Consider the following 23,435-nt stretch of genomic DNA (forward strand, 5'->3'; position numbering starts at 1 on the left):
GGGCCTAGACCCCCAGTTGCTACGTATTGCAGATCCACACAAACATTGGTACACAAACTAAAGGCCTACACAGTCAAGTGCCACATCCACCTCTTTTTTTTTTCTTTTTGGTATTTAAGCACTTTACTATGTGACAGGCACGGTACTAAGTACTGGGTAGCTAAAAAGCTAATCAAGTTGGACACCGTCCATATCAATGTGGGGCTCAGTCTTAATCTCCATTTTACAGATGAGGTAACAGACACAGAGAATTTAAATGGCTTAACGGTCCCAGAGCAGACGAGTGTCAGAGCCGGGACTAGAACCCAGGTCCTTCTGACTCCCAGGTGCGTGACTCTATCCATTAGGCCACCTGCCTCGTTGAGAGGGGCTCACCACAGGGGGTCGAATTTCCACCGGGTTGACGACGCCTCCCTGTAGGAATCTGGGATAGGGATGAGAAAAATGACTGTTTTTAACCCCAATCCGGAGGATAAAGTGTACAGCTGGATCCCCAACCACCTGGGATTGGGGGATGAGACTGGCAGATGGCCCATCTTCAGTTGCCCCAGCCCAGGGGGGAGAGGAAACTGCCCATAAGCAGGCCAAAGTGAGAACTAGACCACAGTATTAATAACAGCATCCCCTACTGCCAGGCCAGAAGCTTCGCCCTCCTTCCTCCTATCTGACAATTACTCTGCCCACTTCAAAGCCTTAAGAAAGGCACATCTTCTCCACGAGGCTTTCCTTGAGGCTTTCCAAGAAGCAGCGTGGCGCAAGTGGAAAGAGCACGGGCTTTGGAGTCAGGCTCATGAGTTCGAATCCCAGCTCTGCACTTGTCAGCTGTGTGACTGTGGGCAAGTCACTTAACTTCTCTGTGCCTCATTTCCCTCATCTGAAAATGGGGATTAAGACTGTGAGCCCCACGTGGGACAACCTGATTCCCTGTGTCTACCCAGCGCTTAGAACAGTGGCTCTGCACATAGTAAGCGCTTAACAAATACCAACATTATTATTATATTATTGATGAAGCCCTCCTTTTCACTTCTCCCTCTCCCTTCATTCATTCAATCGTATTTATGAGCACTTGCTGTGTTCAGAGCACTATACTAGACACTTGGAAAGTACAATTCAGCAACAAAGAGAGACAAATCCCTGCCCACAACGGGCTCACAGAATAGAAGGAGGGGCAAGGGGGACGGATATCAAAACAAGTAAACAGGCACCAATAGCATCAATATAAGTAGAATTAGAAATACAGATATATAAACACACATCAGAACAAGTAACACTGGCATTAATATAAATAGAATTCTAGATATGTACATATACACACAATTGCTATGGGGCGGGGAGGGGGGTAGAGCAAAGGGAACTAGTTGGGGCAAGGTGGTGGGGGGAAGGGGAGCTGAAGAAAAGGGGGCTTAGTCTGGGAAGGCCTCCTGGAGGAGTGAGCCTTCAGCAGGGCTTGACTGTTTGACTGCATCACCCTGACTTGCTCCCTTTATTCATCCCCTCCCAGCCCCACAGCACTTACGTACAATCTGTAATTTATTTACAATAATGTGTTCCCCCCCTTCTAGAATGTAAGCTCATTGTGGGCAGGAAATGTGTCTACTGTTGTATTATACTCTCCCAAGCGCTTAAGACACCGCTCTGCACACAGTAAGCACTCAGTAAAAAAAAAAATATATATATATATATGTATATAAAACATATATATACTTTGGAGATGGTAAACTCGTTGTGGGCGGGGAATGTGTCTGTTGATTGTGTACTGTACTCTCTCTAAAGCACTAGTACAGTGCTCTGAACACAGTAAGCACTCAATAAATACTATCGATAAAAAGGTTTTTTGTTCTGAATTTATTAGGGAGTTTATTATCTGGTCAGTTCAATTTAGCACCGATTGCTTTAAACTCATTCTCTCTCAGTACGCTGTCAACTATCACAACGAATCACTCACGCTCCTTGAAAATGTCTCTTTTTATTGTACTCATCACCGTCTGCATTTAAAAGACTGCCATGTGGCAACCAAGGGCCTGCCAAAGGGATGATTTAGCTAGCACCCTGGTTCTCAGCTGTAGGGTTTTCACTGTGACTGGAGTCCAAAGGAGTTGCTGTCGGAAGCCAGCGAGGCGTAATTAGACTCAAAGAAAGGAACAAAAGATTTGAGCAGTCTGTGAGAACCACCGAATTTTATAGGGACAGGGAAAAACAAGAGACAGTGTATGGAGAAGAGGAGAAAAAGCAGAATAAAAAAGGGCAAATGCAGCATCAACTGATGCCTAATCAAATAACCAAGTGTGATTTTCCAATATCCAGTAACAGTGAATAATAGAATTCTTTATTAATGGTATTTATGAAGTGCTTATTGTGCTAAACCAAAGTCCCTCTCTCACATGGGTCTCAATCAAAAAGTAGAAGAGAAGGTATTTTATCCCAGTTTTACAAATGAGGAAACTGAAGCACTGAGAGATTAAGTGATTTACCCAAGTTTACACAGCAGCTCAATGACAGAGCTGAGATTAGAACCAAACTCTCCTGACTAGCAGATGTCCCAAAAGACTTCACAAATTGCTTAGAGAAAGTCATATGGAAGTGTTTTTAGAACATAAGAACGCTACGTAATGCTAACAAATATTATTAGAGGACTAAAACTGTTATCTTTACAAAACTGTTGGAGCTGTCAAAACAGGCTAAAAGTACAAATAACAGAAAGCATACCAAGGAGTTAAGGGGAGGGGGGTGGGAACGAGAGGAGAGGGGGTGAAAAAAAACCTCCCTGCCCTGAGATGCATTTTGAGGGATTAACACTCTCTGAGGTATGCCCCAGGCCATGGTTAAGACAGTCTTGCAGTTAGCAATACTTGATAGACTTTGTTTCACCTTATTCCCCCTTCTATGTTGTATGATTTTGCATATCTGAGATTTTAGTTAATTTAAATAATTGGTGAGGGGATTAAAAAAAAAAAGAATCCAAGCAGGGGACAATTTTAAAGAGGCACTGACCATATCTCTTGGAGAGATATGCCTTCTATAAGGCTCTGAAGGTGGGAGAATAACTGTCTGTCGGATTGGAGGAGGCGAGGACGGTTCCAGGCCAGAGGCAGAACTTGACTAAGGATCATCTGCCAGACAGGAGAGATCGAGGCACAGGGACAAGGTCAGCACTTAAAGGAGCAAAATGTAGGGTTGGGTTGTAGAGGGAGCGAAGCGAGTAGAAGGGGGCAAGGTGCAGGACTGCTTTACAGGCAAGGGTGAGGAGTTTTTGTTTGATGCGGGGGTGGATGGCAACCCTGAGTTTTTGAGAAGCATGACTTGCCCAAGGTTATTCAGCCGGAGAGAGGCGGAACTGGGGATTAGAACCCAGTCCTGACGCTACAGGCCCTTGCTCTCTCCCTTTAGGCCATGCTATAAACAGTAATGCTCAATAGATACCACTGATCGACTGCCCTCACTCAAACATCATGGGACAGAAAACAACCTAAAGCTTTTCTCAATCAGTGTTATTCCAGTAAGTGCTTACTGTACGCAGAGCACTGTATTTACTACTGAGAGAGTACAATATAATACGGTTTGATAAATGCCCATAAGGAGCGTACAGTCTAGAGGGGAGACAGATATTAATATAAATAAATTACAGATATACTTCTTTGTATATCTGTAATTTATTTATATTAATGTCTGTCTCCCCCTCTAGACTGTACGCTCCTTATGGGCATTTATACTTCTTTGTATATCTGTAATTTATTTATATTAATGTCTGTCTCCCCCTCTAGACTGTACGGCTAGAAGGTAGAGTGAAGTGCTGTACGGCTGAAGGTAGGGTGAATATGAAGCGCTTAAAGGCTACAAATCTAATAGATGATCTAAATAGATGATGCAGAAGGGAGAGGGAATAGGGGAAAAGGGGACATAATCAGAGGAGGCTTCTTGGGGATGTGACCTTAATAGGCTTTGAAGGTGGAGAGAGTGGTGGTCTGTGGTAAACAGAGGGGGAAGGAATTCCGGGTCAGACGGAAGACATGGGAAAAGGGTTTGACAACGAGATGGACAAAGTCCAACGGTGACCAAGTTGGTGTTATAGAGGAGTGAAGCATGCAGCCTCGGATGTAACAGGAAATCAGTGAGGTACGGTAGGAGGGGAAAGCTGCCTTTAAAGCCACCAGTTGTATTTAATTCCTGTTTGATGTGGATGGGAAACCAATGGAGCACGGGCCTGGACGGTGGCTAGGGCATGGGCCTGGAAGTCAGAAGGACCTGGGTTCTAATCCTGTCTCTGCCACTTATCTGCTGTGCGACCCTGGGCAAATCATTTCACTTCTCTGTACCTCAGTTACCTCATCTGTAAAATGGAGATTAAGACGTGAGCCCGCGTGAGATAGGGACTCTGTCCAACCTGATTAACTTGTATCTACTCCAGCTCTTTTAATACAGTGCCTGTAAGTGCTTATATACCATTTTTTAAAATGGAGGTTCTTGAGGAGTGGGGAGATAATGTACTTCCCAAGCACCTAGGACCATGCACTGCACACAGTAAGCGCTCAATAAATAGAACTGGATGAACTGAACAGTTTTTAGGAAAAATAATCTGGGCTGCAAAGTAAAGTACGAACTGGAATAAGGAGAGACAAGAGACAGGGGAGTTTAGCAAGGAAGCTGATGTATTAGGGAAAGCAGGATGTAAATTCTTGAATCAGCCAGTATCAGGTTTGGATGGAGGGGAAAGGGAGGATTTTAGCGGTGTGGTGAACGTTGAATCAACAAAATTTGGAGACTGATGGGATGAATATGTGGGTTGAGTGAGCACAACGAATCAAGATAACGTTGTGAAACAGGGGAGGATAGTGGTGCTCTACAGTGTGGCGAATCAGGGGCAGGGCAAGGTTGGGTGGGAAGATGAGTTATGTTTGGGACATGCTTGAGATGTGATGGGACATTCTGGTAGAAGCCTTGAAGCAGGAGGAAGAAAACAGCATGACCTAATGGACGCGAGTCAGAAGTCTAGATTATAATCCCAGTTTTGCCACCTGTCGCTGGGGTAGCCTTGGGGAAAGTAACTTCTCTATGACTCAGTTACTCATCTGTAAAATGGGATAAAGAGTGAGTGCCCCATGTAGGACATGGACTGACCGACCTGATTAGCTTGCACATACCCCAGTGTTTAGTACAATGCCAGGCTCACAGAAGTAACCACTTAATTCATACCACTTTAAAAAGCGGGACTGCAAAGAGAGAGGGCATCTGATAACAGGCTGTTTCAAAGCCAGCAAGTTTAATGGTTTTAAAATAAAATTCCTCACATTCAGGAGTGTTTGGCTTCATTGTAAATAAGGCTTCCTATTTCTACACCCAGAAGAGAGCCATAAAAATGCTAGACAGCACCAGTAAAACAATCCTTTCCCTATTTGATTACGTGTGAAATGAAAATGCACTTCAACAATAGTGGATAGAGAAATTAAGAGATAGGCATTTGAATGGGAAATTATTTTTGAAACTATAACTAAACCAAAGAGTCAGGTTTTTAGCCAACTATTAGCTATATAAAATTTTGATTAAAGACCCAAATATAGCTTTTAGGAAATGGGAGCTTGACTTGAAACCTTGCACTGATCTTTCCTAGAGCGGGGGAAGAGAAAGCAGGGGGTATTCACCATCTAGGCTTTTCTAAATGGCATTTGTTAAGCACTTAGTATGTGTCAGGAACTATGCTAAACTCTGGGGTAGATACAAGATAATCAGTCGGACATTAGGTCCATGTCCCATGTGGGTTCACACTCTATCCCCATTCTGGAGGGAAGGTAGCTGAGTCACAGACGAAGTGGTGGAACCTACCCAAGGTCATACAACAGCAAGTAGTGGAGCCTGAATCAGAATCCACATCTTCTCAACTTAGGTCCATGCTGGTATCCACTAAGCCAAGCTGTGTCTGTATTTGATTTTTTTTGTCTCATTGCTTTCCAATCACTTCCTCTGGTTTGACTTTGTGGATAAACCCGCCTCACAAGTAGAGATCCACCAAGAAACTCCTCCAACTAAAAAACTGAAACATCATCAAGTCTTTGAGATAGGTCATCAAAAAGCTACTATATGCTGGTGACATTCGGGAGATTACAGTTAGTGAAGATATGCAAATGATTATGAATGATTCAGAATCGGTGAGGGTGATTCAACGTTACCAAGCCTGCATCGGAAAACACCTACTCCCAACCTAGATTTCACAACAGTATTAAACCTAGACTATCCCCAGCATACTATTAATTAACCAAAGGTAATTATGAGCACTTATGTGCAAAACACTGTTCTAAGTGCTTGGGAGAGTACAATGTTTGGGAGAATTAACAGACACATTCCTGCCCATAACAAGCTTACCATCTAGAGAGAGACAATTAATTTCTGGTATATAATTTAAGATATCTTTTTAAGTGCTGTGGAGTTGGGGCATATAGCGAATGTCCAAAAGTCACATTTTTAAGTGCACAGATGATGCAGAAGAGAGTGAGCCGGGGAAAAGGGGGCTTCATCAGGGAAGGCCTCCTGAAGGAGATGTGACCTTAATGCTTTGAAGGTGGACAGAAGGTGGACATTCAGTCCTTCTATAGCACATGCTTCCACTGCATATTTTGAATAGAACATTTGCAGGTGCTTAGGGAATATCCCTCGGACCACATGCATCTATTTGGATAGAACATGATGCAAGGTCGGAAGATATGGTTATGCACTCATGCACGGTGCCGTGCGGGCCAAGGCAGGCTTACTTCAGTATGAGTTTGCCATAAGGTAGTCTCCCTTAAGGTGACCTCCGTGCTATTAATTCATTCAATCATTTACTGAGCACTTACTGTGTGCAGAGCAGAATACTAAGTGCTTGGAAAGTACAATACAGCAATAAAGAGAGACAATCCCTTCCTACAATGGGCTTACAGTCTAGAGGGGGAGAGACGACGTCAAACAAGTAAATAGGCATCAATATAAATAGAATTACAGGGTATATATAAGTGCTGGGGGGGGAGCAAAGGGAGCGAGTGGAGGTGATGTGGAAGGGAGGGGGCGCTGAGGAAAAGGGGGCTTAGTCTGGGAAGGCCTCTTGGAGGAGGTGCGCCCTCAGTAGGGCTTTGAAGGGAGGATGACTGATTGGTTGGCAGGTTTGAGGAGGGAGGGCGTTCCAGGCCAGTGGTAGGACGCGGGCCAGTGGTCGGTGATGAGACAGGCACAGTGAGAAGGTTAGTCCTGGGGAGTGGACTGTGTGGACTTGTGAGATGGGAAGGATGGTTTGTGCTATCCAAAGTGACAGGAAAGTTCAGAGAGGACAGGGTTTGGGAGGGAAAATAAGAAGCTCTGTTATGAGGGCTGCATGTCTTCAATGTAGTATATTTGTGGAAGCCCAATGGTCAAGATCTTGTATCTGTCCCTTTCTTTTCTGACCCTCCCCTCCAAGCTGTTTCAGCCCTAGGCCAGCTTGACCACTCCGGTGTTGCTTCCATTATTTAATTGGCCCAAATAACCTGGTACTTGATTGACTCAAGCCAAGCTGGTTATTTGATTGACTCCAATAACTTGGTCATTGATTGCAACCAAACCCAATGTGGTTACACTACTGACTCAATTGGAGTGGCCAAAGCTCGATTTGTACCAAGCAACATCACAGCAGATCCTAGATAATACGAAACTACTCCCTTGCATCGATCAAGTCCTCCGGCCCTGCTTATCAGTAGTATCAGGTCACCTAGAACAAAGCAGATTCCGGGGCTACGCCAGTGGGACTTTACTGCTTTCTATCCTGAAGGATGTTTCTTGTATTGTATTCTTCTGATCATTATGAATGTGATATCAATTATCTATAAAAACACCATTTTCCTTGAAGCTGAGCTAGTCTTAACTAGCAACGGAAAGGCTTCCGTCCATCACCACTCCCTAATAGTGTTAGAAGAAGCACTAATAGTAATAAACTTGTCTCTGACATCCCCTTTTTTAAACACAATGCAGAATCCGTGAAGTTCTTCTTCCGCAGTATCCTTTGAGATTGACAGACGGAATTAGTAACACTCACATCGAGCTTCATTCCAAATTGACGATCTACAAAGTCTAAATGGCCATAAGGGCCGAACCTATCCCAACAAGCATTAACATCAGAGTCACAGTCGACATTAAATGACAGGTTTTTGAGGAGGGGAGAGAGTTGGGCACAATCATGGGTTAGAAAGATGATCTGGACTGGGGAGTGGACAGACTAAAGGGAGAGGCTGAATGAGAGAGACCAGTGAGAAACAGCGTGGCTCAGTGGAAAGAGCATGGGCTTTGGAGTCAGAGATCATGAGTTCAAATCCTAGCTCTGCCACTTGTCAGCTGTGTGACTGTGGGCAAGTCACTTCACTTCTCTGTGCCTCAGTTACCTCATCTGTAAAATGGGGATTAAGACTGTGAGCCCCACGTGGGACAACCTGATTCCCTTGTGTCTACCCCAGCGCTTAGAACAGTGCTCTGCACATAGTAAGCGCTTAACAAATACCAACATTAGTATTAACCTCAACCCTGACATTTGCCAAAATTCCTTTGGCCATGTGATATCACTATATGCATTTCATTCTTTTTTCCTCACTGACCTCCTTGCTTCCTGTAGCTCCCCACGCCAGTCCATAATCCCCCTCCGCTGCACAGATCCACATCTCCCTTCTCCTCAAAAACCTCCAGTGTTCATCCATCCACGTTCATCTCCATCTGTAATTTATTTTAACGCCTGTCTCCCTGACTAGGTCTCTAAACTGCTTGTGGCCAAGCATCTCTCTGTATCACGCTTTCCCGAGTGCTTAAGTACAGTGCTCTGCACATAAGTGCTCGATTAATACCACTGATTGAATAGCTGATTCAACTAAACTTGCCCACAATTATAAAACTTCATATATTCTTGTATATATAAAACTTCTTGTATTCTCTGTTTGAATACAAGAGACAACTATGAATTGTAACAATGAAAATAAGTTCATGTCCTTAAATTAACAGGGGCATATTTTACAGAACTTATTAAATGTACACATTCCACATTCAGTCAGATAATTTTCTATCAAGTTATAAATTAGACATATCTTTCCTACTCATCACAATCCTAATCGGACTCATGCCGTTTGCCCCCCCCAAAATTACTGCATTATCATCGATGTATTTATCAACGACTTTTTTAAAAAAAATGGTAATTGTTAAGCACTTACTACATGCCAAGCACAGTACTAAGCAATACAGTTGATAGAAGATAATCCGGTTGCATACAGTCCATGTCCCACTTGGAGCTCACAGACTTAACCCCCATTTTATAGGTGAGGTAACTGAGGCACTGAAAAATAAAATGACTCAAAAAGAGACGGAGCCGGCATTACACCCCAGGTCACCTGACTGGCAGGCCCACGCCCTTGCCACTGTTTGCAGAGAGCATGTTCTAAGCGTTTGGTAGAGCACAATACAGAGTTGGTATGCACAAAAGTAATCCCACTTAATTCTGGGGGATTCAGCTCTTTCAGTGGCAACAGAAAATACTAGAGCAATTTTGAAAATGTGAGTTTTTGCAATCTCATACCAAAAATAAAATGCTCAAATTTTGAATAACAAAATGTCAAAGTGACAAGTCTGCAACTTTTTAAGTTGCCAATATCCTAAATTATACTAAATTGCTGAGGTTTACAGCTGCCAAATTTGCCCTTAAATTTTACAGGGTTGTACATAGGAAGTTAAATGATGGGTCACGACCTGAATCAGGTAATTGAGATGAAAGGCACATTGGATGTGGAGGAATGCTTCAAAACTGACCACCTGCAAAAAAAAAGTATGGACGTTGACATCAACCAACAATTGGCTACTTGTTTGAAGACCCTGAATAGAATTGGAAAACCTTATAAATTAAAATTTTTAAATTTTCACCAGGATTACAAGGGAAAATCTAATGACAACTATAAGAGCATGACCCAGCTGCATGAAAACCTCACCACTGTTTACATTAAGTTCAAGTTAGACCATTTTTAGACTATTCTCAAACTGAAAGCCTATATTTATATTAATAGTAACATAATAATGATATTCATTAGACATTATGTATATGCCAAGCACCGTACTAAGCACTGGGGTAATTACAAGATCTCACATGGGGCTCACAGTCCAAGTAGGAGGGAGAAGAGATATTGAATCCCCATTATACAGATGAGAGAATCGAGGCACAGAGAAGTTTAGCGACTTACCCATGGTTACACAGCAAATAAATGGCAGACCTGGCAAAAGAACCCAGGTCCTCTTACTCCCAGGCCCCTGCTTTTTCCACTAGATCATGCTGCTTCTCTATATTTACCTCTAGAAGAGCAGAATATTGGTGAAATTGAAAAAAACAGTTTTTTATGGTATGTGTCAAGCACTGTTCTAAGTGCTGGGGCAAAATACAAGTTAATCAGGCCAGGTACAGTCCCTGTCCCACATCGGATTCACATGGGATCCTAAAGAGGAGGGAGAACAGACATTGAATCCCCATTTTTGCAGTTGAGGAAACTGAGGTACAGAGAAGTTAAGGATTAGTCCAAGGTCATACAGAAGCCAAGTGGTGAACCAGGATTAGAACCCGGGTTCCCTGGCTCCCGGGCCCATGCTTTATTAACCAGGCCAGGTTGCTTTTCTTACTTGCCTATATACATACCTCTGACTTCCCAGAGTTATACTCCAAAAGGCAAGAAAAAAATATTTTATTCGTATTCAAAAGGCCCTATATTCCTTTTCTTTCATTCCCTCTTTCCTTGACTATGCTAATGATCTATCCAAGCTACTTTAGTTGCAATCCAGCCGTGGGGCCAGGAATTAGTCCAGTTGGTTTCAAGTCTCTTCTAACTTTGCTAGACTTCTGCATGACCTGGCCCATTTTAGGACAAACATCGATAGATTCATTCATCTCACCCAGACCACTCCAGTTCTAACCCTAGTAGAGCCTCAGTTCATAACTTCCAAGACTGACCTGGGTTCACGCCAGCTCTGAAGTGAGTCTGGACTAGGGTGGCCTGGATTTCATTAGAAGAAACATTGCAACACATGTTCAGTTGTCCCTGGGGAGTTGGCCTGTTTAAATAAGGAATGCACTTTTAAAAAAATCAAGAATCAACACAGAAAATGTCTTTCAGCTCTTAGTTGCCTAACTTATGGCCTCGTGGATAGGGCACAGGCCTGGAAGTCAGAAGGTCATGGGTTCTAACCCTAGTTCTGCCTCTTGTCTGCTGTGTGACTTTAGGCAAGTCACTTCATTTCTCCGTGCCTCAGTTCCCTCTTCTGTAAAATGGGGATTAAGACTGTGAGCCCTATCTGGGACAGGGACTGTATCCAATCCGATTACCTTGTATCTACCCCAGCTCTTGGAACAGTGCCCGGCACATAGAAAGCACTCAAATACCAAAATCATCATTTTTAATATTATTATTACTGAAAGTAGTTGCATTTTAAGAACGGCTAGAGGAAGAGTATTAAGTCAGGAGACTGAGTTTCTCAATACAACTCCATCATAGTACGTGACACTGGACAAGTCACTACACTTCTTTAAAGGGCTGCTGATGACTACACTAACTTAATTACTGTGTAATTTATAGTTCTTGGGGCTTCAAATGGTCTTTTCAGATAATTACACAGACAGGGTCATCTGGGTTTCCTAGCGCATCAAATTCATTCATTCATTCAATCGGATTTGAGTGCTTACTGTGTGCAGAGCAGCGTGGCTCAGGGGTAAGAGCACGGGCTTAGGAGTCAGAGGTCATGGGTTCTAATCCCGGCTCCGCCACCCGTCACCCTTCTCGGTGCTGTAATATGTAAAATGGGGATTAAGACTGTGAGCCTCACGCGGGACAACCTGATTACCCTGTACCTATCCCAGTGCTTAGAACAGTGTTCAGCACATAGTAAGCGCTTAACAAATACCAACATTATTATTATTATTATTATTATTACTAAGCACTTGGAAGAGTACAATACAACAATAACAGGCACATTCCCTGCCCACAACCGACTTGCAGTCTACAGGGAGTTATTGAGTGCTTACTGTGTTGCAGAGCACTGCCGACAAGGAATTTGTAATCTACAGGAGGAGACAGCCATTAAAATAAATTATAGGTAAATTATAAGACTTGGATCTTCTTTTCCAGAAACCCATCATTTACAGCTCACATGGTAATGGTGTCAGAAAGGTGCATCATCCCCTGAAAAGATATCCCCTTGCTAAGACAGGTCCACCTTAAAACATCCAACCCCAGAAGGCTCATGCTTCTCACAGGCTTCCCAAGGGCAATGGACAAACTCAGCAAATCTTTCCTTTTCTCCTCAGGTCACTAAGTTTCTTTACCCCTCTCCACTAGGCTCTAATTTGCCTAGCCAAATTCTTCAGAGTGGCTTCCTTCTAATCCTCTTCCTTCTGCTCCAACTAACACCAATATCACCGAGTTGGCATCACATCTTTGTTGCTTCCTTTTATATTAATGATGGTCCCCCCCTTCTAGACTGTAAGCTCGAGTGGGTGCGGAATGTGTCTGTTTATTGTTCTATTGTACTCTCCCAAGTTTTTAGTACAGTGCTCTGCACACCGTAAATGCAGACTGATATTCCCCTATTGCCCGGTGCACAATAAATGCTCAACAGAGTTGGCTTTATCATCAAATTACCTGGTGTTCAGCTCTTAATAATTATGGTACTTGTTAAGCGCTTACTATGTGCCAAGCACCAGTCTAAGCACTGGAGTAGATACAAGTTAGGTTGGACACAGTCCCTGTCCCACATAGGGCTCACACTCTTAATCCCCATTTTACAGATGAGGGAACTGAGGCCCAGAGAAGTGAAGTGACTTGCCCAAGGTCACACAGCAGACACGTGGAAGAGCCGGGATTAGAACCCATGAACTTCTGACTTCCAGGCCCGGGGCCCTAGCTGCTACACCTTGCTGCTTCTCTAAGCGCTAAGTGCCAAGCAATGTACTAAGCGCTGGGGTGGATACAAGGTAATCAGGTTGTCCCACATAGGGCGCACATTCTTCATCCCCATTTTACAGATGAGGCAACTGAGGCACAGAGAAGTGAAGTGACTTGCCCTAGGTCACACAGCAGACAAGTGGCGGAGCCGGGATTAGAACCCACATCTTCTGACTCCCAAGCCCGTGTTCTTGCCACTAGGCCATGCTGCTTCTTAAGCTCCTGCCTTAAGCACTGAGACCCAACCAATCAGAAGTATTTATTGAGTGCGTGCCATGACCAAAGCACTGAATTAATTACTTCGAAGAGTACAATAGAAGTAGTAGATATGATCGCTGCCCACAGGATGTTACAATGGACCAGGAGACAGCCACTAAAATCAACAGGAAGTAATCAAGTGTAAAGATAAATGGATAAAATGCTCTGGGAGGTGAGTACCAAAGGCCTAGGTACTACGGAGGAGCCCAAGTGGTAATAAGGGGAGAGTAAAGTGGAGAGATTAGAAATTAACTGGGGAGAGCAGTGATCTATTTGGTATGTGGGTGGGTGTGTGTTTGAGGGTGGGGGGGTCGGGCGCCTGTTCCAGGCAAGCAGGAAGATTTTGAACAAGAAGTCAGTGGCAGAGAGACAAGAACAAGGCTCAATGAAAGGAACAGCTTTAGAGGAACAGCTTGGGTTATAATTATGGTATTTGTTAAGCGCTTACTATGTGCAGAGCACTGTTCTAAGCGCTGGGGTAGATGCATGGTAATCAGATTGTCCCACGTGGGGATCACAGTTTTTCATCCCCATTTTTACAGATGAGGTAACTGAGGCACAGTGAAGTTAAGTGACTTGCCCAAGGTCACACAGCAGACAAGTGGCAGAGCCAGGATTAGAACCCACGACCTCTGACTCCCAAGCCCGGGCTCTTTCCACTATGTGGGAGAAGAGACTGGATAAGTAATAATAATAATGATAATGTGGTATTTGTTAAGAGCTTACTATGTGAAAAGCACTGTTCTAAGTGCTGGGGGGATACAAGGTGATCGGGCTGTCCCACGTGGGGCTCACAGTTTTAATCCCCATTTTACAGATGAGGTAACTGAGGCACTGAGAAGTGAAAGCGACTTGTCCACAGTCACACAGCTGACAAGTGGCAGAGCCGGGATTCGAACCCATGAACTGTGACTCCCTATAAGTGACCCAATACAAAGTCCAGAGACACATCTTTTCTCAAGAGTATTTTGCATCTACCCCAATGCCTAGTACATATTAAGTGCTTAAATACCATAGTATTATTATTATTATTATAAGAGAAAGACACCAGTACAGAGCCTTGAGAGACACCCAGTTGGTGTGTAGGAGGTAGAGGAAGCGCTTGAGAAAGATTATTATTAGCAATAATCATGGAATTTGTTAAGCTAACAATAATAATACATTTGGCAAGCACTTACTATGTATATGCACTGTACTAAGCGCTGCAGTAGACAGAAGACAATTAGGCTGGACAGAGTGACTGTTCCACATGGAGCTCACAGTCTAGGGAATGATCATCTCTGTTATAGTGAACTCTGCCAAGCACTTGGTACAGTGCTCTGCACACAGTAAGCGCTTAATAAATGACTGATGGATTTATTGAATCCCCATTTTACTATGCACCAAGCACAACGCTGACCTGGAGAAGATAGATTAAGATTAGGCACAGTCCTGGTTCCACACAGGGCTCATTAATCTAATGGTGAGGAAAAGCAGATATTCCCCATTTTAGAGATGAGGAAAATGAGGTACAGAAGTAAAGTGACTTGCCCAGGGACGCACAGCAGGCAAGAGGTAGAGCTGGGAAGAGAACCCAGGTTTCCTGGCTCCTAGGCTCGTGCCCTCTCCCCTAGGCCACACTGCTTTTCACTGGAGAGTGAAATGAGATGTTCGTCCCCTTGATTCTATTTATTGCTATTGTTCTTGTCTGTCCGTCTCCCCCGATTAGACTGTAAGCCCGTCAAAGGGCAGGGACTGTCCCTATCTGTTACCGATTTGTACATTCCAAGCGATTAGTACAGTGCTCTGCACATAGTAAGCGCTCAATAAATACTACTGAATGAATGAATGAACGAATGGAAGATTGAGAGGGATCGATCAGAAAGGTAAAAAGAAGACTAATGTCACAAAAACCAAAGTTGGTCTCTCCAGGAGAAGGGTACGGTCCAGAATTTAAGGCGGCCAAAAGGTCGAGAAGAATTTAGGATGAAGAAATCTGTTGGATTCGTCTAGAAGGAAATCAATGTGACCTTGGCAAGCATGGTCTCAGGATGGAAACTGGATTATAGCTTACTCAATAATTAATGAATGGTATTTATTGAACACTCACTGCGTGCGGGGCACTGGATTAAGCACTTGAGGAAAGCGTATGATACAAGAGAAATGACAGACACGTTCCCTGCCCACAAAGAACTGACAGTGTCCCTCACACAACGTTCAGCCGCACTAGCACTTCACTCCCTCCCCTCTTCTTTCTCATTTCTTCTCCTTTCTGATTGTTGCGAGTCAATATGGGGGACGGAGTCTTTGACTTGAGACATCAGAAGCTAGGTGCTTGAAGAGAAGCCTTGCACAGGCCCAGCTGATATGCTACACACCTAGTAGCTTCACCTTTTATGGTCACTTCAGGCAGGGGGACGGGCGGGAGAGATGGGGGACAGGAGGCTTGAGAGAATTGGGGAGAGGATGACCACAGCACTAGAATTCAGGCAGCAGGCCTCCTTCTGGATCTGGACAGCGCAGGCACAGGGCTTCACACGGGTAACAAAACTGCAGGGCGCAAAGCATAATGTGAAGTGCTCCCTACTTCCACTCTCATCGTACTTCGTCGGCAGCTTGTCTTCTGCCCTTCATCTCATACCCGGACCTTCCTTAACTTTCTTTCTTCATCCAAAAACCATTAACTATTTTCATCTACTTTTCTGCGCTAATGTCCTCACATCACTTTGTTCTATTTCCAGTAAGGCACATGGAAAATGCATCCGCATCAGACCGAGTCCCTACCTGTCTGCCCCTAGAGTAGATGTGCATCTACCTCTAATCCCTTCCTATTTGAAAAATGATTCCTTCATCCTTTTATCCCTCCTTGTCTTTTTGTTCCTACTAATCACTCCTTGCAAATCCCTCAGTTCTCCTCCTGCTTCCACAGTTCCATTTTCTCCTCTCCCACCCCTTTTCTCGGAAAAGAACTCATGATTATAATACATACCGAGCTTCAAACTTTTAAATTTAGTAAAAAGCATAGGAAAAAACTGAATGACCAGATTTATGAATGTGAACCAAATGGCTATACTTCAAAAAGCTTTAACTAAAATAAACTTCAGCAAATACTTGTCCATGACAACCAACCCTCTTGCCACCCCACCCCCCACCAACTCTGCTTGTTTACCCAAACCTGTGATTACCTCAACTAGTTTTAATCCCTATTAGCTCAGATAATCGGCTATTTTACAGAGTAGCCCGGAAGACGGAAGATAAATGAAATTCAGTACTTACTCTTTCTTACATTTTTCACTTAAAAGCCTCGGTGTCTCACGGTCCAATAAATATGATGCATTTATTGACACAAACTGTTCTTAAGGCTTTTTTTTAATATAGTGAAAAATAACCAGGCACCTTGATCCAAATGCACCACTGTCTTGATCTCTCATCAGCACAGGGCCAGTATTTTGGCAAACTGCCCAGGAGTGATTAGCAGTTACTGGATTTGAACATTAAAGCGCTCTGGTCAATCCATGTGCTAATGTCTCTCTCTAGCGGTCGGAGCCATTCAGCAGGCATAGTGGAATATTTTTTGGGAGTACAACTTTAGAAAATCAAAAATATATAAATTATACGCTCACTCTACACCAGGCAAAACCAACGTGCAAGACAGAAGAGACTGAAATTTCCATATTCCGCAAACCCTTGAAGGAATCTCTTGCGCCTACTTCTCTTGATCCTTAGAGAGGCTGACAAATCAAAGAGTGGACCTTGAGGAAGCAGCCACTTAGCAGAATACAATTCAAAGAATTTTGTTTCATGAGCGACAAAATCAAAATTCAATTGGCTTCAAAGGAAACTACAGGCAGTTTTTCCTTCTGGAATGAGTCCTATTTTTGCAAGGAAATTTAAAATGGAAATCAACACAAATTTACTTGCATTATCCCTTTGGGGAGAAAACTTTGCTGACAACGGCAAGCTTGCATTTTCAATATTTGGACTAGATAATATTAAGCCTCAACGTTACACCAAAATAAGTATTCCTTTTTCTTACTAATAAGCACAATGGAGCTTGCATTTTCTTACATTTAAGTGACTATTTTAGTCCTATCTTAGAGGCTAATTCAGTTATGATTTGCAGAACTTAATATTTGGAATTTTTCTGAAAATACAGTTCTGAATTTCAAATCTGAGATTTAAAATAAAAGATCAGAGCTAACCTCTAAGAATGCAGGACTAAGCTAGCGAAATATTAAAGGAACATTACAAATGTAAATAGCAATTTTCCTTTAAAGAGTTCAGTTTAAAAAAAAAAGCATCCGCTAGGCATTAAAGTTTATATCTCAATTTTCTTTTCTAATCCAGCTACAAAACACTCATGCAAAAAAATCACACAATTTTTTTTTCCTTTTAATGGTTTGATCATACTGAAAATCCAAATGCTAGTTTGGAGGACAAAATGGTAATATGTCATCAAGATTATTAATAAAAACTTGTTTTTTTCAAATGCAAAAGCCTTCTCGTTCAGAATCTAAATTAATTCCATCAAACGACAGCCCTACTTGAACAACATTTAGAAAAAGCATCTGACGTTCACCGGATTCCGGAGCTCTTCCGAAAGCTTTGTAACTCATTCATTCAATCGTATTTATTGAGCGCTTACTGTGCACAAAACATTATCCTGAGCGCTTATGTAATACGTACATTTGCATGGCAAGAGAATAATTTCAAGGTACAGCTGTCTATATCTGCTGATTATAGGGATCTTAAACAGTGACTACCTCTATCGTAAACGGCAAGCATCTGGGGAAAGCTGGAAGATTCTGCAAATACAGAGTCTAAGTCCAAATCACGGGTAACCGAGTACATCACCAAAAAGTTCTTTGTTACTTTTCTGGAGAGTGGAGGCAGCTTTTTGGGACAGATCTTACACACCATCAATTAGTGAAGGTTATAGATCTAGTTTGCGACGTGATGGCAGGGGAAATACCGAAAACGAACTCCAGATCTTACATCGGGTCTGTTGTACCTAGGTACTGCAGCAGTCTCGATGCGGTACCCTAGGTGATCTCACCCAAGAAGTGCAACATGCCATCGTTTTCAATGAACGTCCAAAACGCCCTGCTTGTGTGCCATACACATATTACACACACACACTTAAAACAGACTAACAAAAAATGGGACTGGCTAAACGTCCACCACCTAGAGCACTGAAGTTTCATTTGTCCATTCCAAACGCTTAGTACAGTGCTCTGCACATAGTAAGCACTCAATAGATACTAAATACCATTGAATGAATTTTTCCCTGGGTCATTTACAAATGAGACAGGACAGTAAGCAGACCCGGCCATACCTACAGATTCTCCCAAGCCTCCTTCGGCCCACTGCCTATTTAGAGGTGACCAGCCCAACTTCCCGCAGCTCCTCCAAGCCGAGGGAACTTGAAAACGATTAACGCCGGGCTGCGAGCCGCAGAGCCGGTGGGATTCACATCCGACATTCCCAACCGGCTGCCTGTGCAAAACGCCGCCACCCCCCCCCCCACCACCCAACAGTCCAGCGCTCTGCACAGTGCTCCGCACGCAGTAGTAATACGGCTGAATGGACAAACCCCTTCCCAGTTGCAACCCCCAATGGGGGGGTGGGGAAATCAATCCATGAACAACCCCCTTCCCAGTGGCAACTCCCCAATGGGAGGGTGGAAAAAATCAATCCATCAGGATCATCTACATCCCAGGCCACACACTGAGCTCCTCTGGTGCTCACCTGCTCACTGTGCCTCCACCTCGCCTGTCTCCCCAACGACCCCTGGCCCACGTCCCGTCTCTGGCCTGGAACCCCCTCCCTCTTCAAATCCCCCAATGACTGTCCCCCGCTTCAAAGCCTTCCTGAAGGCACACCTCCTCCAAGAGGCCTTCCCAGCCTAAGCCCCACTTTTCCCCATCTTCCCCCTCCCTTCCGCGTCACCCTGACTGGCTCCCTTTGCTCTCCAACCCCTCCCCGCCGCACAGCGCTTATGTACAGATCTGGCATTTTATTCATTTATTCTGATGTCTCTCCCCACCGTCCAACTGTGAGCTCGTTGAGGGCAAGGATTGTCTCTATTACTGTATTGGACTCTCCCAAGCATTTAGACTACAGTGCTCTGCAAGCAGAAAGCGCTCAATAAATACGATTGAATACTGAGATCTCACTGGGTGCAGAACCCTGTACTGAACGCTCGGGAGAGGGCCACTACACTACAGTTGGTCCAGGGTGACCCCTGGCCACAAGGAGCTGCGACCCGCCTCCCTCCAGCCAGGAAACCCCTTCCCCTCCCGGCCTCACGGGCCTGGGCGTCAGGTCATGGGTTCTAATCCCGCCTCCACTACTTGTTCGGTTTTGCTGTCTCCCCTTTTAGACTGTGAACCCGTTGTTGGGCAGGGATTGTCTCTATCTGTTGCCGAATTGTACATTCCAAGCGCTTAGTCCAGTGCTCTGCACCCAGTCAGCGCTCAATAAATACGACTGAATGAATGACTGCTGTGTGACCTTGGGCAACTCACTTCCCTTCTCTGGGCCTCAGTTCCCTCATCTGTAAAATGGGGATTGACACCGTGAGCCCCACTTGAGACAAGGGCCACGTCCAACTCGATTTGTTTGGATCCAAGAGAAGCAGCGTGGCTTAGTGGAAAGAGCGCAGGCTTGGGACTCAGAGGTCGTGGGTTCTAATCCCAGCTCCTCCACTTGTCAGCTCTGTGACCTTGGGCAAGTCACTTCCCTGGGCCTCCGTTACCTCATCTGTAAAATGGGGATGAAGACTGTGAGCCCTACATGGCACGACCTGATTACCGTGTATCTACCCCGGCGCTTAGAACAGTGCTTGGCACATAGTAAGTGCTTAGAACAGGGCTTGGCACACAGTAAGCGCTTAGTACAGTGCTTGGCACATAGTAAGCGCTTAGGACAGTGCTTGGCACACAGTAAGCGCTTAGGACAGTGCTTGGCACATAGTAAGCGCTTAGGACAGTGCTTGGCACATAATAAGTGCTTAGAACAGTGCTTGGCACATAGTAAAGCGCTTAACAAATACCAACATTATTATGTACCCCCACCCCCAGCAATTAGTACAGTGCCTGGCACATAGTAAGCTCATTATGGGCAGGGACTGTCTCTCCCTACTGCCGTACTGTACTTTCCAAACGCTTAGTCCAGCACCCTGTCAGCGCTCAGTAAATGCGACTGAATGAATGAACGAGTAGTAAGCGCTCAGTAAAGACGACTGAATGACAAGTAAGCGCTCAACAAATACCATCGCTGTTATTTCCTCGCCCGGTGGGGGGGGGGGGGGGAGGAAGGGCGACCAGGGGCCCCGCGGGGCGACCGAGGGCGGAGGTGTCAATCAGGGAGCCCCCGCCCTCTTCATTCATGCTTTACTACCGCAGTCAGCCAGAAAGCCAGCCAGAAAGCCAGCCAGCCACGAGGCCACCACGACCAAGAGGGCGGGAGGGCGAGCAGAAGGGCGGGCGAGCATCCCCCAGGCCCGGCCCGGCCGGCGCGGGGGCGGGGAGGAAAGGGGAGGCTCCCCCATCCACCCCGATTAGACGAGACACGTTGCGACCCGCAGTCGGGGTGCCCCTCCCGCCCTGCCCCCGGCCCGGGGAAAAACCGGCCCAGGAGGAGGGGAGAGAGGGAGGGAGGGGAAAGCCGCAGGCCGGGTGGGCGACACGGCAGGCGGCCCCCTCCCCACAATTAAATCCCGCCGCCTCTCCCCAATGCGGATGAAACGGCCGGGGAGGGAGGGGAGGAGGGCAGGACCGGACAGGGCGGGGGAAAGGTGGCGAGGCATAATCATGTTGGTATTTGTTAGGCGCTTGCTATGTGCGGAGCGCTGTTCTAAGCGCTGGGGGAGAGACAGGTCATCAGGGGAGATACGGGGCATAGGGGTGAGGTCGGGGTGGGACGAAAACCTCTCCCCATTAAACGCCACATTCCCAGTTTTCCGGGAGCTGCTGCTGCTGCTCCCGGGCCGGGCGGGACCTGGGGAGGGGGGGTGCGTGGTGTGTGGGGATGCGTGGCATGGGATGTGGGGGTGCCGTGGGTGATGGGGGGGGGGGAGAGGGGAGATGTGAGGGGGCGCGATGTGGGGTGGGGGGTGCGTGGTGTGTGATGTGGGGGGGTGCGGTGTGTGTGGAGGGGGGGTGCGGTGTGTGATGGGGGGTGCGATGTGTGTGATGGGGGGGCATGGTGGGGGGGGGGTGCGTGGTGTGCGATGTGGGGGGGTGCGATGTGTGTGATGGGGGGTGCGTGCTGTGTGTATGGGGGGTGCGTGCTGTGTGTATGGGAGGGTGCGTGCTGTGTGGGGAGGGTGCGTGGTGTGTGATGTGGGGGTGCGTGGTGTGTGATGTGGGGGGGGGTGCGTGGTGTGTGATGTGGGGGGGTGCGTGGTGTGTGATGTGGGGGTGCGTGGTGTGTGATGTGGGGGTGCGTGGTGTGTGATGGGGGGGTGCGTGGTGTGCGAGGTGTGTGATCTGTGGGGGTACGTGGGGTGCGAGGTGTGTGATGTGTGGGGGTGCGTGGTCTGCGTGGTGTGTGTGTGGGAGGGGGTGATGTGTGTGTGGGGAGCGCGGTGTGTGTGATGTGGGGGTGCGAGGCAGCAGGACAACGGGGCCGGAGGCGGCGGCGAGTCCGGCCCCCGGCGGCAGGACCCCCCGCGCTCCCCCTCAGGCCGGGGACCGTTCCCCGCCGACCTCCGGGGGCGGAGGAGCAGGAGCAGGAGGAGGAGGAGGACAAGAAGAAGAAGAAGAAGGAGACGAGGGAGGGAGAAGGAAGAGGGTGTGGGCGAGGAGGACGGGGACCACGCGCGGCAACTCACCGCCTCTGGCCGCCGCTCCGGGCTTCGCCCCGCCTCAGCCGCCGCCGCCCCCGCCGCCCAGCAGCCCCATCTACAAACTCGAGTCCGGGACGTGGGAATTGGAAAGGCGTCTCTTCTCCTTCTCCTCCTTCTCTCCTCCTCCTCCTCCTTCTCTCCTCCTCCTCACACACCCCCTCGTCTCCTCCCGCCTCAGCCGCCGAGCGCGCGCGCGCGCCCGGCCACGGCCTCCCGGGCTCGCGCTGGCGCGCGCGCGCGCGCTCCACCCTTCTGCGCCTGCGCCGGCCGGGATCCGCGCGCTTCCCCGCGCGGCCCCCTCCCCACCCCGCGCGCCTGCTCGGCGGCGAGGACGAGCCCCTCGCGCCCCCGCGCAGGCGCGCTCCGCCGCCGGCCCCGCCCCCTTGGCCGTTGGCGGCTGCCGCGTGTCTGCCCTCCTGCCCCGCTAATCGGGCCTTTATATGTACATACATACGCATATTATAATAATAATAATAATGGCATTTGTTAAACGCTGACTATGTGCCAAGCCCTGTTGTAAGCGCTGGGAGGGGATACACGGTCGTGCGGTTGTCCCACGTGGGGCTCACCGTCTGCATCCCCATTTCATTCATTCATTCATTCATTCAATAGTATTTATTTGACAGATGAGGTCCCGGAGGCCCAGAGAAGTGAAGTGACTTGCCCAAATAATCATAATGGCATTTGTTAAGCGCTGACTATGTGCCAAGCCCTGTTCTAAGCGCTGGGAGGAGATACACGGTCGTGCGGTTGTCCCACGTGGGATTCACAGTCTGCATCCCCATTTCATTCATTCATTCAATAGTATTTATTTGACAGATGAGGTCCCGGAGGCCCAGAGAAGTAAAGTGACTTGCCCAAATAATAATAATAATAATGGCATTTGTTAAGCACTTACTATGTGCCAAGCACTGTTCTGAGCACTCGGGGGGAAGGATATTAGGATCATGAGGTTGTCCCACGTGGGGCTCAGTCTGCATCCCCATTTCATTTATTCATTCATTCATTCATTCATTCATCCATCCATTCATTCACTCATTCAATAGTATTTATTTGACAGATGAGGTCCCGGAGGCCCAGAGAAGTGAAGTGACTTGCCCAAATAATCATAATGGCATTTGTTAAGCACTGACTATGTGCCAAGCGCTTTTCTGAACTCTGGGGGGGATACACAGTCATGAGGTCCCACGTGGGGCTCACAGTCTGCATCCCCATTTCATTCATTCATTCATCCATCCATTCATTTACTCATTCAATAGTGTTTATTTGACAGATGAGGTCCCGGAGGCCCAGAGAAGTGAAGTGACTTGCCCAAATAATAATAATGGCAATTGTTAAGCGCTTACTATGTGCCAAGCACTGTTCTGAACTCTGGGGGGGATACACAGTCACGAGGT

At 46.4% G+C, this 23,435-nt stretch overlaps 1 protein-coding gene across 3 annotated transcripts in view; it reads right to left on the reverse strand.

The window, feature by feature from the left end:
- PALS2 (protein associated with LIN7 2, MAGUK family member) overlaps positions 1 to 22,193 on the reverse strand; it is a 71,975-nt gene extending 49,782 nt beyond the window's left edge. For 2 of the 3 annotated variants that reach the window (XM_029070339.2, XM_029070336.2), the window contains exon 1: positions 22,024 to 22,193. The gene's annotated coding sequence lies outside the window, so the exon portion shown is untranslated. The remainder of the gene's footprint in view (positions 1 to 22,023) is intronic. The other variant, XM_029070340.2, reaches the window with a different exon arrangement.
- Positions 22,194 to 23,435: the final 1,242 nt, after the last annotated feature.

Source organism: Ornithorhynchus anatinus, chromosome 8, assembly GCF_004115215.2.
Source record: "Ornithorhynchus anatinus isolate Pmale09 chromosome 8, mOrnAna1.pri.v4, whole genome shotgun sequence".
Classification (NCBI taxonomy): domain Eukaryota; kingdom Metazoa; phylum Chordata; class Mammalia; order Monotremata; family Ornithorhynchidae; genus Ornithorhynchus; species Ornithorhynchus anatinus.